The sequence below is a fragment of the Passer domesticus genome, chromosome 7 (genome assembly GCF_036417665.1).
Source record: "Passer domesticus isolate bPasDom1 chromosome 7, bPasDom1.hap1, whole genome shotgun sequence".
In the NCBI taxonomy this organism is placed as follows: Eukaryota; Metazoa; Chordata; class Aves; order Passeriformes; family Passeridae; genus Passer; species Passer domesticus.
In genome coordinates, this window is record NC_087480.1 from 13,358,461 (window position 1) to 13,375,309 (window position 16,849).

Below are 16,849 nucleotides of genomic sequence, written 5' to 3' on the forward strand. Positions count from 1 at the left end.
AGCCCTTGCCAGACAAACTCCATATGCTGGAGTGTTTTTCCAGAGGCTCTTTCAGCCATGTGTGTGTTCTTTTAGCTGCTGTAGTGCAACTGAGTCAGTCTGTGGCTGAAGTCTGAGGTCAGCAGTGCCACCTCCTCTTGTTTCAGTCAGTGAAGGGAGCTGATGTGTGCACAGTTATTGAGAAAGGAATGTATTCTTTTGCGTTTCTTACAACGGAGTAGAATCATAATGTATGGCAATAAATATCTTAATTTTTACAGGAATCTTCCTGGACTACTTTTTTATAGACTGTTCAGTTAAATCTTTCTCATTTTCACAAATTCACATCAACAGTGGTATGGGTTAATTTGTACTACTGTGCTATATGTAGACACTCAAAAGGTGCTTAATTTCCATTGGAAATATTCATATGCAAATGTTCCATATTTTTGAAGTGGTTGCAGTTCTGCTGAGGAGGTAGATCCGCCTCTATTATACCACACAACAGATCTCTTTTATATTTAGATTTTTACTCTGAGAAGAGAGCAATGCACTCACTGAAAATTGGTTGAATACCAAAATGAAGTGCTAGCTTTGGACTGTCAAAATTAGATATTTTAAAGTAAGGAATTAATAGCTGCCAGTTTCTGTCTCGTTGGTGTTGGCATGAGGCAGAGATGCTGTCAGGCCTGAGGCTGCAGTCTCTGCCAGTTGTCTGTGCCTTGTTGCTGGCCTGGCCCTGCTCTTTCTGTGCATCTTGGTGAGGTGCTGTATTTCTGTCATGTGTTTCAATGAGGGAAGACATCTCTGCGTCATGTGGCTCAGTGCTGCTGGTCCTGTCGCAATGGAGAGCTCTGTTAGGAGAATAATCCTCTGGCTTTATGAAAAGGAAAAAAAAAATAATGCTTTTAAATATCTCAAGTTTGGTTTGGGATTTACTGTGTTTGGTTGTTTGTTTTTTTTTTCTTAAACTACTGTAAATTATAGAAAGATTTTTGTATTCTTGAAATTCTCTTTAATGTTTGCAGGATAAATATAATTCAGCAGGAGGCATTGATTTTAAAAAGTATAAATTCTGGTCTGTTGCAAGACTGGAAGTATAATTTTAGTTTTATTTCTTACATTGAACCGTTCCCTCTTGGTCGAGGGCTGGCACTGCTGAGTCAGAGTAGTGCTTTGAGCTACTCCCAAACTGGTGGCAGAATCTGCATGATTTAACACAGCTTGTAATCTTCAAGGGTCTTTTGTTTGCCATCTAGATATTTTGAGATATGTAGAGTTTTTTCAGTTGTTTGCATGCAGAGATTTACTTTGCTTTTAAACTGAGTAATTTCCATGGAGAGAAATACTTCCAAGATGGCAAAGAGTTAATATTGCTGTAAGAGGAAACTCTGGAAGTGTCTTTTTACTGTAAATGGATGGGCAGACATTCATTATTTTGGACTTAAATCCTCCATTTGATGCAAAAACCCCTTGTCATGGGTCAGGTTTACAAGCTGCTGAAAGACTGAAAATCAGAATGATTGGAAGCAAAGCTATCAATGTGAGGAGATGTGTCAGCTCTTGCAGGGGATGGGATTGCAGATGTTCATAGGAAGAACACTAAATCCTTGTCCTGACATGAATTTTTATAAACCTTTCTACAAGCAAGAGGAAACAAATAAGGTAATACACTTGTTTCAGTATTCATCACATTTGGCTCAGCTAAAAGTAGTGATTAGGTATTGTAATACATCATAGCATTAGGTTTTATGGGTGGAAAAATGACTGATATCATATGGAATATGAACTCTGAGAAATTTTCCTGCCCAACAACAGAATGACACTGGAGCCATTCATAGTCAGAATGCTTTTTCTCTGTGTTTTGTTTGTTTTAAACTGCAATATTGATGGGGAATATTGAAGCAGCAGCAAAAGCACCCAACAGCTGGGACTTATAGGGTTGGGATATTCAATGTTCAGATTTCAAATTCCTACTCTGAATCATAAACAACATGAGGATTTGGAGTATGCCAGGCAATTGGAGTGGCAGTGTGACAGCTAAGTTGGAAAGGTTTGCTTCAAAGTATGATTTTAATTTTTTTTTTTAAATTTTTGAAGTCCTCATGGTCTCGCTGGATAGGATCCTGCTCTTTGTGAGACAAACAGTTCATATTTGTGGGTTATGTACTTGCAGCAATGTATGTGTCCATCCATAATGAATGCCTGCAGTAGGACACAAACACAAAATAACCAAGAAATAGAACATTTTACTGCAAATACTGTAATGATTCCATGTTGGGGGATAGAATATAAGAAAATAAAGACAGTGCAGAAAGTGATCTCACCCCTAAGGAGCTGCAGCTGGGCCAATTACCAAAGATTAGGAACAGGCCTGACTTTAACAGGCCACAGCTGTGACCAATGAGAAGAAGAGAGCTATAAAAGAGTGGGTTGGGTGATTGAGAGGGAGCTTGAGTCAGCTGGCTGCTCTGTGAGGGTGAAAGAGTCAGTGCTCTGAGGAGCTGCCCGTGAGAAAACACCAATAAGGTATGAAACTTTTGTGATAAGGAGACAGCAGTATGGAACTTTTGCAATATGATGACAATAATTCTACATGCAGATAATTTTTCAAGTTCTGCATCAGGCACTCTCTGGTCAGAGCATGTTTACCACAATGCCCAGTGTAGCTGTGAATCACAGTCTGAAGAGATGTACTGGAAACAGGGTTGCACTATGAGCTGTTGTCTTTCCTCTCATTTAGGGAGGTCTAATGAATCAGATTGGATCTTCTGGACAACCATAAAACTCTGTTTTGCTGCCATGAAATGTTAAGCATAGTTGTTGCTGCCATGAGCTTTTAGTTAGGCTGGGAAACTGCTCCAGGAGCAGTCTGAGACTGGGATGTAGGAGTAGGAAAGAGCAGTACTGGAGCAGCAATAAGGGAAAAAATCCAGCATGCAGGAGCAGTTCTTCTGTTTATAGTGGAGGGATTATAGCAAGCAAGGCATAGGTGCTGCATGAGTGGAGATCAATATGAATTCCATCCCTTACAGGCACATCGATCTCGGGCACGCACATCACTCGTAATCTCCTGCTGTAACTGGCAAACCAAAGTGTAAAAAACGAGGCTGGCAGGGCTGAGCTAGGAGATTAAAGAAGAAAAATGTTAAGAGGTATGCACTTTTGATTCTTGAGATGTGAAAAGCACAAGGTCATCTACTGTTGTGACTAGGTTGACTATAAAGTCTAAGTGACTCATTGATTTCATACACCTAGCCCATAAAATATTTTGGTTTATATGATATAATCTTCCTTTCCATTAACCTGAACCGAGTCACTTTATAAGCAGCTTGAGTTTAGCATATCAGTCAAAGATTGATTGTGCCTGGGAAGTGTGTCTAGGTTTGGGAGGACACTGTTTATGGGTTTTTCAGAGTTTTTAGAGTTGAGTAAAAAAAAAAATTGTAGAAATATCTGTGAATTGGTAAGTAGCTTTCTCTGTTGTTTGGGGTTTTTTTTGTTTGCTTTGTTTTTTTGAAAGCAACCTTCAGTAAAGAGCAAAGGTCTGACATCCCTTTTAGTCTTTCCACTTCAAAGAAGTCAGTAATACCAGCAGGAAGAATTGACCTTGTTTATATCAATACCATTCCATGAATAAAACTAAATGGCATCTCTGATCTTTGAGTTGGTTGTGACTAATTGTGCAGTCTGCATGGATGAATATAGGCAGGCAAGTCCTTGTGATGCAAACACAAGCACTTAATCTTTGGTAGAGAGTAAGGAGATTTATTATAGAATGCAAACCCCTTTCTTTTAAAGAGCAAGCAAATCTTGCTCCAAAAATAACATTTCAAGACAAACCCCAGACATGTTCACTGACCATGTTAAGAGTGTGTAGGTAAAAACTAGAGGTGTGCTATTGGGTGGAGGTTCTAGTGCAGGACCTGAGCAGCCTGATTTATTTGTGTGTGTTGTCCCCACTTCACACAGAAGAGTCAGATAATGGGATTATGCCAGTATGAGATTAAAAAGGGTGTGTCAAAGATGTATGCAATGACTGACACATGGAAGGAGTTCAGGAAATCACTTTGAATAAGAAGTTTAGTGATATTTCATATTGACATGAGGTCAGGTACGAGTTCCCCATTAAGCAGCATGAGCATAACTCTGGTTCCTTTCTCTCCCTCTGTATTTCCTTGGTGATATCTGTACTGTTTCTGCAAAGGTTGTATTTCTGTGCCTCCTGGGAGGCAGAGGACAGGTGAAGTAGGCAGTGGGGACCAGGCTGATCTGCTCCTCTAGGTGTGCCCATGCACACCTGTTGAGCTATTCCTGTGTTTGTGTTCTAAATTGTTCAAGAAAGGGCCTTTATGATTGATTGTAGCTCTCTCTGCACTGGCTGCCATCCTGAGCATGCAGTCTGGCAGCTTTTCAGGATTTCTGCCTGGCCCATGGCTGTAGGAGCCCTAAGCCTTGAGTTTTATACAAACTGCTGCTCTTTCACAGGCTTTGAAAGCTCCATGTGAGTGATTCACTGAAAAAGGCTGTTTAGTGATTCTGCCAAGTGCAAAAGGGAAGCTGAGAAAACAGAGAAAAATGAGAGATGTCAGCAAATATAACTCTCCCCTCACTTGTGCAATGTTTTTTTCTCTGACTCTGCGGAGATGAAGATGTCTTTTGTTCCTGTCTCAGCATTTATTCCCAAGCCAGTGCCTAAGGAGATTACTGAAGCCACTCCAGAGTGCCAGTTTATCCACAGTGCTTGTGTACCTTAACTCCCTCAATCCAGAGCTCACAGTATTTGTATTTATTTGTTTACCTTTGTAAAACAGCATTTAAACATAATTGTTTATGTACTTAGGTTAAGACTCTGATTTTTGTTGCTGCTGTACAGATGTTATTGTACTGTCACTGCTCATGTTGCAGCATGACACTTTGTTGGTAACTAATGTTCAGCATTGAGATTGTGTTAACTTCTGGGGATGGGGAGAAGGACAATTAGTTTTAATACATAGGGCTATTTGGGATTGAAATCTTCAAGTCTGACACAGATGGCAAGAGACTGTCAGTGTGTTTTACTACAAATTAATCTTTCCAAGCTATGCTGAAATGCAATACTTTTAAATGAACTTTTAAATGCATTGTAATCTGCTGTTCTGTGGGAGCCCTAGACAAGTATCTCATCACCTGAAAATTGTATGAGTGGGGCATCAGAGACATGGCATTACCCTTGCTTTGATTTATCATGATTAAGGATATAGCTAAATTAATTTGGAGTGCTTTCCTGCATGCATGGCTGTACAAAATACAGAGAGGTTAAAATGGATGGGTGAAACTAATACTTCACTTTTGTATCAAGCCCTCCACACAATCTATTGATTAATGAGTAATGTACTACATGCAAAACAAAATTTATTCAAAACATGACTCATTTTGCAGTGAAAGAATTGCTTGGAAAATTCATAGGGGGCATTTTTGTGGGACATTATTTCATCTGAAAGAGCTGCTTCAGAAGTGCCTTGGCCATCACACCACAACTGCTTCTGGCCAGAGCAGTGCTTCCTAGAATGTATGAAAATGTTAGCCTGGCACACTTACACACAGCTAAAGCAAATTCCCATCTGTGAAACAACATGCCACCTCACCTGAGAAGAGAGGAGTCTGTTTTTGAATAGCTAGAATTATTGAATTCTTTCTGTAGAGGCAGTTGCAGTAGGAAGGATGATTAACCAAATATACATAGTTTTGGAAGAAGCTTTTTTCTCTTTCTTGTTGACAACCCTGTGATCAGAGTGATGCCATCCATGCAAAAGGAAGTGTTTCCTAATTGGCTTATAGGTAACTGGAGGAGAAAACAATTAAACACAGACAGGTATAATAACAGCCATCCATCAAAATAAATGATTCTGTAAGTGTGAGAGCTCTGGGTGTCCTGTTAGCTCCTTCTCTGAATTTAAACAAGGGCCACTGAGGCCAGCTCTCTGCAGGCAGAGACTACTCCTGACATTTCTCAGCAGGATGACAGTGAGCTCCAGGCTTCCCCTCACTTACTGTGAGCAGAGAAGAGCCCAGGGGGCCCTTTTTTGGAGTCCCTACTTGAAGATACCAGTTTGAGCTGTTATTTTATTATTTAGTTGTTGCACAGAGAATAATTTACGTAATTTGGATGGCTGAGGCTGTGCAGTGGGAAGCCAGAGGTTGAGCCCATAGGAAAGCTGCTGTGAGTGTGGGGTGGCCTCAGTCCCAGTTCAGGTGGGTGCCAGTGGCTCCTGGATGCCTGGGCAGGAAATTTCAGCCCTTGAAAACTTCCATAGTGACCCTTGGGAGTTGCTATGACCCATTGCCTCCTTCAGCCCCCTCAAGAATAGGGCTGAATGAGGCAGTGGGTCATAGTGACCCCCAAAAGCAGCACAGGGCAATGCTGTGGTGTGCTGCAGCAGAAAACAGAGGGAGGCAGACGAGATGGGGCTGATGGAGCAGCATGGGGGTGAGGAAGGGACAGAGGAGAGAGCCTGGGATGTGGCAGGGACTTCACCTGGGTAAGGGAACAAATCCTGCCTTTGGAGCAAATCTGACCCCTGTGCCTCTCTGAAGTGATTGGTGCAAGGACAGGAATCTTGCTGGTTGCTGGCAGCAATTCCTAGTTCATGAAATATGTGCTTCTCACTGCGAAGTTAATTTATTAGAATGCAGCAAAATAAGCTCAATTACTCAAAAACTGAGCAATGAGATTTGCTTGTTGGTTTGCTTTTGTATTTGTCAGTAAAATTAAAATATCTTTCAGAACTAGACAGAATCAAAGTATATTAACTTAATTGGCATGTTATGTAGATTAATAAAGTTTAATGCTTGAAGGTTGTGAGTATACTTAGAGTTTATTATGACTGTTAATCAGAATTAAATGCTCTGAGGAAATTTCAAAGCCATAAGGACTTTTCTACTCATATAAGCCCTTTGGTATTAACTTACTGCCGATACATCAGCTTGTCATAAAAATGTAAATGAGGAGTGTATGGGTACTGCAATATCCTTTTAGCATGAATTTCTTATATGCTTTTTCTGGGAGAGTCTGATTTGCACACAGACTCTGCCAGCAGTAGAATGCTTGCATGGTTATCTGGGGCTGTTTTCTGAGATCCTGAAGTTGTCCCTGGGTGTCCCAGAGCACAGAGAACAGGTCCTTGGATTGTGCTTTCGTTTATTTTCTTTCTTAATTCACACCATATTTTTTAGAAGATTCAGATAAACTGTGACTGTTTTGAATTTGGCACAGGTACAAGTTGTGGCTTGATGGTTAAAAGTGGAGTTCAGTTATGGGATGAGAAATATTAAAACTTTCAGGGCCACAGGGAAGACGTTTGTTTTTTAAAATCTGCTACATGGAATATCAGGTTTTGTGGCATTGAGTAGTGCAGGATAAAGGAAATATTTTGCTTTACTCTTTGAATACCTTGTTAGAAACCCATATTGAGGGCACAGGAGTCAACAGCAGTTTTAGAATTTTGATTATAAATATTTCAAAATATCCAACCTTTTTCAATTCCTTCTTTAATCTTCTAGCTTATAAATTCAAGATCAACTTTGTGACTAATTCCACAAACCTTGGTGGAATTTTGCCCAAGGATAAATTATCTCAGGATGTTGAATTACATAATTTCTAAACAGAGGTGCTTTCTTAGCAAACCTATAAACTCTGTTAAAAGCAGTACAGAAGTAAGGGATCCTTGTTGTTTTGTGCTGAAAATGCAAAAGTAATCTCTAGAGTTCCTCATCCCTTGCCAGTTTTGTTCCTACTGTGTGTACAGTAAATTTCATAAAATATTAACCTATAGTAAATATTTAATACATAATTTATTTGCATTATATAAGTTCACTCACCAATATATGAAGTGCTGAATAGATTGTTATATAAATATTTTAAAGTGACAAATATATAAATATTTAAATGGCCAATATAAATATTTTAAATGTAGGAACAAGGACCACATTCTCCCTTTTTTCCCCTCAGAGCTGAGTAGGTATAATTGCTGACAGCACTTTACTCTGCAATTCTAAAGTAAAAGCCTCAGACAAAGAAATGTGTGTTTTCATTTATGTCAGTAAACTTTGGACTAGGTCAGTTAATTAAATATAGTGAATTTCAGTATTTCATAAGGACAAAAATTTTATTATGATTTTATGCATTGAATAGAATTTGAGGAATATTACAAAGGAACAGGGCAAGTATTAGCTTAAATTGAAAATGAGAAAATTATTATAAATGTATTGGTTTTAGCTGGTTTCATAAAATTGTAAGGCTAATACAAATGAGAAGACTTGGGTGAGGGAATCAGTTTTTGACTAATAGGAAGTGAGAGGAAAGTTCTTTGAAAGTTTTTTTTTAAACACCTTTTAGCATAAGAACAGGAAAAATTGACGTCCAGATTAATCTTCCAGCTTTTGTTTTTCTATACAAATAGCCCTGCAAGCTATTGGGGAAGGTGAGTAACATTATAAAATTTACAAAGAGATATTAAATGCTGTATTTGCCAAACTAATTTAAAAATTAGTACATGTAAAGGGATAGTACACTTAGGAAGAAATGGTATGAATTTCCTTTGGTCAGCCTGATGCTGTTTGATGCTTTATGTGCCTACATGGAAATTGTCCCAACAAGGAGAAGACCAGCAGACATCCTGGGACACCCAAGAGTGTGAACATTTTAGCAGTTGCACCTAAAATGGTCATATTATGTACAGAGGAGGAAGTGATTCATGCATTTGTGAATGAGACAGGACAGCCAATCCATCATTTCCTGGAGGAAACAACAAATTCACTTTAGAGAACTTGAGAAACTTGCTGAACGATATAGTTGTTTTTAACCATTGGTGGTGATTGTATTATTTTTCTTTCCTTTTTATTCCCCATTTTAATGAAAGTTTCTTTTTCAAATATGGTGACACAGAAAGAATCATTATTTGTTTGGGGCTAATTAAAGCCACAATTATATAAGCTGTCAAACAGTTGAAAATTAGGAAGTTTCTGCTTGACTTCTTTAAAGATATCTCTTATTAACAAGTCTAAATGCCTGTGCACTGTCCAAGAACAAAACCAATCAGCTCTGAATAACTTATTATTTCTATATTAATTAAGCTTAATCATCCTGCTAAAAAAACCTACACAGATGCTAAAGTTTATCATCAGATCAGCTGACATTTGTTGCCTCTTGTGGCATGAAAAACTTATTAAATACATGATGCTGAGCTGTGCTTTCTTTTGTTTAAGCAGAAGCAAAACCGCAGACAAAGTCAAACTTTCCTACTTGGAACTGCACTAGACAGCTTTTGTGAACATCCCAACATTTGCAGAAAGAAAACTTTGTGTGAGAATTTATTGCAAAATAGGAATGGCCTGTTTAGAGAAGATGATTCTGTCAAAGCTGTGCTGGTGCTCTGGTGCTTTCTGGGTGCAAATGAGAGGTGAAGTGTTTTGGGGGCAGTGTTGCTGAGGGGATGGGGAGAGGCTGTGCAGCCAGAGAGTCTCAGAGATCTGCCAGGAGGGCAGGCTGCACTGCCAGCTGCAGGCAAGTTTTTGGTGCCCAAATCTCTTCACAGCTGCTTCGAACTGACAGCTGTCAGGGTCTGAGCAGCCCAATCCCAGCCTGATTGGCTCAGGACCAAGACAGGTGCACCTAAAGATAATAAAGAGCTGATTTGAAGCACTCATGATGTGGGTGCACAAAGGCACACGGACCAGTATTGTATTTGTATTCTATTGTATTTGTGGGGTGCCCCAATGAAGAAAGGAATAATGACTGTCTCCATGTTCTCAGAAGGTTAATTTGATTTTATGATACTATATTATATTAAAGAATACTAAACTACACTAAAGAATACAAAAAGGATACTTACAGAAGGCTGAAAAGATAATAATGAACACTCATAACTCTTTTGAGAGTCCAACACAGCTTGGCACTGGTTGGCCATTGAGTCAAAACAATTCACAGCAGAAACCAATGAAACAACCACCTGTGGGTAAACAATCTCCAATCACATTCCACATGTGAGCAAAACAGAGGAGAAGCAAATGAGATAAAATTCTTTTCCTTTTTCTTTAAGGCTTCTCAGCTTCCCAGGAGAAAAATCCTGTGCAAAGGGATTTTTCAGAAAATATGAATGTGACAGACCAGATATGAATGTTACTGTTTTCTAACTTCATGTGGACACTTTGATGGACTGAAGAAGTTAGAAGGATTTTTTTATACTGCAGAGTAGAATTAGAAAGGGAGAATAGTTAATTTTACCTCCTGAAATGCAGCATGATTGGGTCAAGCTGAATCTGACTTACTGCACAAATTAACACTCTTCTGTTTGCAAATAGTAGACAAGTCATGTACCAAATGCTTGAATATGAATCAGTGGACATGACCTGCTCACTAGTAAAAAACAATGGTTCATAATAGTTCATTGCAGGCATTCAGAAATTAAAGAATGATTACAATTTTGGTAAATACATTCCCAGATGCCTTAGTTTTCTCTCTTGTGTCATGTAAGAGTTACATGATAATATCACAGTAACAACTTCAGGAGCTCCTTTAGAAACATAAATTTATAGTGGATGGGAATTTTGAGTGAAGTTTACACATTAACAATGTATTATGCAGTGTTGGCTTGAATTTGCTGGCTCTATTATGTGTGAACTCCTTTCAATCAAAGGCATGATAGAAATACCTTTATCTTCCTAGACCCTGTACTTTTTAGTTGATAGAGTTTGGTTATGCAGATGTTAATTCTATAGTAAAGATGACTGGGCTGGCACAGGTTGTTACTCCATCATGCAGGAAAGTAAAGAATATAATCTACTTGTTGAGGAGTAAGGGAAGTAAGATAAGGAAGGTAATAGATGTTGATGTAGTTCTTCAGATCTGGAGAGATGCCTTTAATTATAGCTTGCTTGATTGGACTTTGTCAAAGCTGATTACATTTTTCCTCGTGAGTATTAGTGTTCTTTTGAAGTTAAATGGACTGCACCTTCACATTTTGAACATGTCCCTGTGGTAGCAGATCCCACAAAGGAAATATAATAGGTCTCAACTCAGAGAGATGGTGCCAAGTACAGGTGGTGCAGTAGCCTTCCTGGGGATTATGCAGCTGCTTAAACTTTAAAACATGCCTTAATATCAAATTGACCTCACATACAACTAGGCTTCAAATTAGCCTGAGAGTGAATCAGTGGAAAAAACTGCTTTACTTAGCCAGGGAAGTATTTCAAGTTCAAATAGATGTAGTTTCAAAAGAGCTGATAAGTATTTCTTGGGTTATTATTAAAATTACCAAGATCTGTCTTTTTATTGAAGATGCACTTTTAAAATCCAGATTCCACACATGGTTTAATCACTTAGCATAATTGTAAAGTGGGTACTCACAGGCATGTGTTACAAGGACATACTCATATTTGGGAATGTTTGTGAGATCTTGTTTGTTTTGGTAGAGATAAAGTTTAGTAATGTTTAGATTCCTACAAGATAAACAAAAACACTTTCCTTGTCCTCTAGTGAAAGACCAGATAGTTGAGCAGCACGAAATACAAATGAAATCTGTAACTTATAAATACTTTAAATGGAAAAAGAAATAAAATTGAAAAAAGTAAAGTAGAAATGAGTCTCTTTGCTGCAGTGGAGCTCCCTGTTTTTTAGCCAGTGCAAAATGTCTGTCAAATAACACACCCCAGTCAAATTACTGTCATTGTTAGATTGCTTCTCTACAGAGGCTTATGCTCTTAGGTTTGAGTTATCATTTAGAAAAAATGTTATTTCAGAAGTCCAATTTTTGCCAAGTGCTTCAGGGACCTTTGAGAGCAGGTCCTTGTTGTACCAAAGTACTGTAGGTATGTGCTTTAGGGAGAGGTGTTGTGATGTTGATAGTAAGGCAATAAAAACTACTTGAGGGAATCAAGGCACAGAAAAATTAAGCTCTCTTGGAAACAGCTAGTTGAGATAACTTCAGATTTCTCCTTAGCCCCTTCCTACATAAACTGGTTATTCTTGCACTTCAGGGACAACTAAGAACAAATCTTTGCAGCAAAATGAAAAGATGGAGAGAGCACTGCCTGTAGCCAGCCCTACAACCATGGAGCTTCAGCCAAGCAGAGCAGAGGAGTGTTCCAGTGCTGCAGAGAGGTGTCTGGACTTCTCACAGATCATGGGGCTCTGCCAGCACTTCTGAAGTGGAAGCAATTTGTAAACACAGTGTACAAGGGAGAGCAGCAAGCCTTTGTTTGTAAATCTATGTAGCATTGTGTTGAATTTCTATGTTATGTACTTGGCTTAAAGGGAAGGAGTGAAGTACATTTAAAAAAAAATCTTTCTCTCTTAAGGAAATAAGACAAAGTATTCTATCCGCAAATGCCTGTTCAAGCTGCTTCTTGCAGCTTCTGTGTGATGATTGATTTCTGAAGGCTCTTGGGAGAAAAAAGGCTATCAGCAAAGGCTGAGTTCCTCCCAAAAAAACCCCTTTTTCTCAGCAAAAGAGAGCCAGTCACTAGCACAAATGCCTTCTGGCTTTTTCTGATGCCTGATATATCTTTGAATGTCTGTTATTAACACATGAGAAACCTGAAGAAAGTTCACTGGAATGGGTAAGAAGGGAAAGAAAAATCCAAGTGAGGTCAGACACAGCAGATCCTTTGGCCCCTATTTGCATGTTTTCCTTTCTAGTGTGTTGTAGTTCAGATTTTGCTTCCAGATGAACTGATACCATGTGCTGTGGCTCAAGGCAAAAGAAATACACACTTTTCCAGTGGTTTCATTAGACTGACTGTAGCACAGAAAGAAAAGAGGGAGGAAGTGCATCAGCTTTGCAGGGCATCCTTAGAGGGAGTGTGTTATCTGTTTGTGTTAAAAGAACAGTTCTGCTCTCATAAATCCTCAGGGGATTTGTCATCTCTGAGTTTTGGAGAAAGCAGGATGCAGTAGTGCAGTGCAGGAGGAGTAGAGCTGTGCTGGCTTAGTCTAACATGCACCTTGTGCCAGCATGAGCACTGGGCTAATTACCAGTCCCTTTAGTCCTGGAATTACAGCTGGAATATTACAAAAATACAGTCCTGGAATATTAGTCCTGGAATTGCAGCTGCTTATATTAATATTGAATTTGGGGAACTCCCTTTGCTTTGTAGAGATAGGCACAGAAAGGAAGCATTTTAATGTCAGTAGTAGAAGATAAAACAGTTTTATTGATCATGGGACAAACCAAATAATATCTGCTGGAATATTTAAGTGGAAAGATGCTCTGAATAACAATCACACCTGAGAGTTTTTCCTCTTTTTAAGGTAAGAGGTGTGCGCTTAGGAAGAAATTATTGCATTTTACCGTTGAGTGCAGTCCTAGTATGATAAATTCAACAAAAATCCCATAACCCTGGATAAAGTCTAGATTATTAAAGCTGTAGTCTTCTGACAGTCTAGAGTATCTCTGTGTAGATAAAGAAACTTGTGCTTTATGAAGGTGAACTCGGTATGTGTGGACAGGGGCTGCCAGTACAGACACACTGACACAATTCACGCACAATTCACTGTTCTCATAGTGTGTATTCACAGGGTATTGGTAAAAAGATATTTTGGGGTTTTTTTGCTTAGTTTAATCTCTTCATAAATTTAAAGTGAAATCAAAGCCTTGTGGTGAGGTTGTGTCTGTGTTCAGGGCTTTTCCAGCAGGGCTGCCAGCACCCCTGGGATTGCCTACCTGTATGCCTCACTTCCCCTCCCTCCTCTTGGCTCATCTTCTACAAAGGTATTTTGGCAGAGGTTTCTAGTATAGGTCACTTATAACTGAATTTTACCTTCCTACTGCTTTTACTTCTGTCACAGGCAGAAATCAGTAAGGAGACATGCCATAGGAACAGCAGCAGATACCTGACTGCCTTATGCCACTGGCATGCAATACCTCAAAGTAAAACTTGCTTTCCATCAAGAAGAAATTGTCTGGATTATTACTCTTTCATGAAAAGTTATTAATTTGATATGACTTGTCAATCTTATGCTCTTTATTAGTTGCTGTACAGTGGACATTTAGAATCAGTGGGGCTGAATGCTGTGTAAAATGGGAATAGATTTAAAACCCACAACCAAAACTTAAGGAAAATAAAACTGTATGTTTAAGTTCTCAAGAATTTTTGATCTTGATGCTCCAAAAATGGTGTTTATTTTTGTTGCATTTCAGAAATCTTCAGGATTTTGTTTTTGCTGTGAGATTTAGGATTCAGTAGGACCCAGACCTTAAGAGAATTTTTATACTCTTTAAAATAGTTGTGCACAGTAAAAGCTGGCAATATTTTTAATGTCTGTTGAATGTTTTAGGATCTCTGGCTTATTTTGTTTTAACAGTTGGTTGGCAGCTTTGGGCCCAGTATGAAGTGATCATGGTTGACATCACAGGATGGTGACACCTTTAATTCAGTATGGTAACAGCCTCTTCCTTAAAGAGGGGAAGGGAGACGTGTGAAGATCTCTCTATTAGAGAGATGCACTATTGGCAGACAGTTAAAGGATTGGGTACCTCATAATTCATTACTTCTTAGGTTATATTTTTTGCTAGCTGCTTAGAAAAACAAGAAGGAGAAAAAGGTGAAGGATTTAAATTTCTAATCTCAGTTAATTGAAAAATTATTTTTCTCCCTGCAGCAAATTTTTACTTGCATTTAAAAGCTGAAGGATTCACATTGTACATTCACTTGAAAATAAAAGATTTGGGATTTCAAAATTACTGTCCTCTTGACTTTTTATCCCTCATTCTTGGTTATGGCCTGACTAGGCTCTATCTGCTATGTTCTCTCCTGATTCCTTCTGCTGAGCTATCCTGGTGAAGCACAGGAGTCTTGGCTTGCTCTTGTCACTGTTGTGGTTCATAAATCAGGCTGAGGAGAGCTGCAGTGCCAGGCACCCCTGTTCAGGCTGCTGTGTCAGTGCTTCCATTCCAGAAATGCTTTGATCTCTCTCTTCTGATTTTAATCAAATGCTGACTTCTTCATAGATGAAGAAACATCTTTAATTTTTAATTTTTTTTTAATGAAAAGTGATTCTGAGGTGAACTAACACTTTTCTTGGCAAAGCAGTACTTTAGAAGAGATTTTCCTTTAGTTTCAGTTTTAGGTTTTCTGTAGGTTCCCTCCACACACACCATACATGTTTTCATGTACCTAGTCGTATGTGAGTTTCTGCATGTGTTGTTCTTTCATTCTGCCCCTCTGCTTGGGCTCTTTGTTCAAGACAGGGAAAAGGATAAACTTTTAGGTGTTACTTACATTACAGAAAACAGCTTTTACTCTGAGAGAAATGCTTTTGTCCAGTGAATATTTCTGATTTTCTTTTTAATACTTTGCAAGCAGCTTCTACTTGTATTCTGGTTTTGAAATGTGTCCAATAGTAGCAGTAAGTACCTTTCAAATTGGAGTCAAAATGCTGTATCAGAAGGAGTACAAATAGTGCATTATTTTCTTGTGACTTGACCTGTAGGCTCAGTGTTACTAAAGATGCATGTACAAAGGCAGATTTTGACTGTATAGAGTTCAATTTCTTATCAAATCAGTTTTTAAAAAACTCTCACTATTAGAGTTGTGTCCTGGAGTGTAGTTAGTGTTTGGTATCTGGAATGTGAGTTGTTACTCAAATTTGATTTACAGGTGTGTTGTTTCAGTTATGTAGATAAATCAGATTGGATTGGAAATGCTTCTGTGTGACTAAAAATTTTACTTTCAATATTCTGCAGCTACTGATTTGTCCCAAATTTCTTGCAATAAAAGAGGATAAAGTTTTGTAGCTGTGGGGAAGCTATGATGGTGGCTATTGGCAAATGCCAGTAGGCAGCAAATGATTAGATTTCCACAGGGTGGATCTGGGGAAGGGGTATGAGGTGAACTTCCAGGAGGATCAGGAAGAAAAAAATCTCCCTTAAAGATGGGGTTTATTTTTTCAGAGAATGAATCATGACTGATACCCCCTCTGCAGGAGGGGTTCTCTTTATAATTTTGTCATTATGTGATCTGGACTAACTTCCCTACCATGTGTTGGTTAAGCCAGTTCACATTTTCCTTCAGATTCCCAGGAGGTCAAAGAATTAACTGTGCAAAATTTTGCTGCCTTTTTTTTTTTTTTTAAACTCCAGAACTTTGCTATAGATGTTTGCAAGCTTGACTTGTACAAAAGCCCGAGAAGGATCTTTTTATTTGACAACAGCTGAATAAGTTCAGAAGTATAAACTCCAGAGATGATAACTTATTATTGTGCTTGCATTTTATTTAGCAAGATTCGTTTTTACAGCAACTGATGTGAGACCTGATGAGAAATGAGGTACCTTCACAGCCTGTGTTTCCCACCAGCTCAGATGCCAAATGCTTCACGAAACTACAAGTTGTATTCAGTGACTATCAGTGACTCACTGTCATTTTGATAGCACCACTTCATTCTGATGTTTCACTCTGGTACTTTTTTAAAAGAGAAGGTGTCCTATAAAATGTGAGAATGGGGCAGTGGGAAATTTGGGGCTCTTCATGCTCTTGGGCTGTGCTGTAAATCATTATTTAAACTGCTTTTTAGTTCCCTTTGACTGGCATGTTTTTATTTGCTAACTTGCTTTAACTAACTCTGTGCTAGAGGTGTGCCTCTAGTTGAGCTGTTATGGAGAGTTTCTGACAATTTTAAGGTGTTTCTGAAGATGAAGTTAGGAAAAGTTAATTAGGCTATTAAGCAATCAAAAAGCTTTTTAACATAATATAGTACACTTTTACTTTGTGAGAGAAAAAAAAATAGTTGATGAAGGTTTGGATGTGCATGTCTGTTGAAAATTCTCTGAAACGTGGCCTTGAAGCCAAAACCAAAGGATTCTTCAAGAAAAAGTGTGGTTGTGTAATTACACAG

At 38.6% G+C, this 16,849-nt stretch overlaps 1 long non-coding RNA gene across 3 annotated transcripts in view; it reads left to right on the top strand.

Moving 5' to 3' along the window:
• The first annotated feature begins 2,427 nt into the window (after window positions 1-2,427).
• LOC135304502 (uncharacterized) overlaps window positions 2,428-16,849 on the top strand; it is a 66,335-nt gene continuing 51,913 nt past the window's right edge. The window contains exons 1-3 of one of the 3 annotated variants that reach the window (XR_010365884.1): window positions 2,428-2,508; window positions 3,015-3,134; window positions 14,157-14,624. This is a non-coding gene — a long non-coding RNA (uncharacterized LOC135304502). Of the gene's footprint in view, window positions 2,509-3,014; window positions 3,135-11,994; window positions 12,687-14,156; window positions 14,625-16,849 lie in introns of those variants that run through there. The other 2 variants (XR_010365882.1, XR_010365883.1) reach the window with 2 other exon arrangements.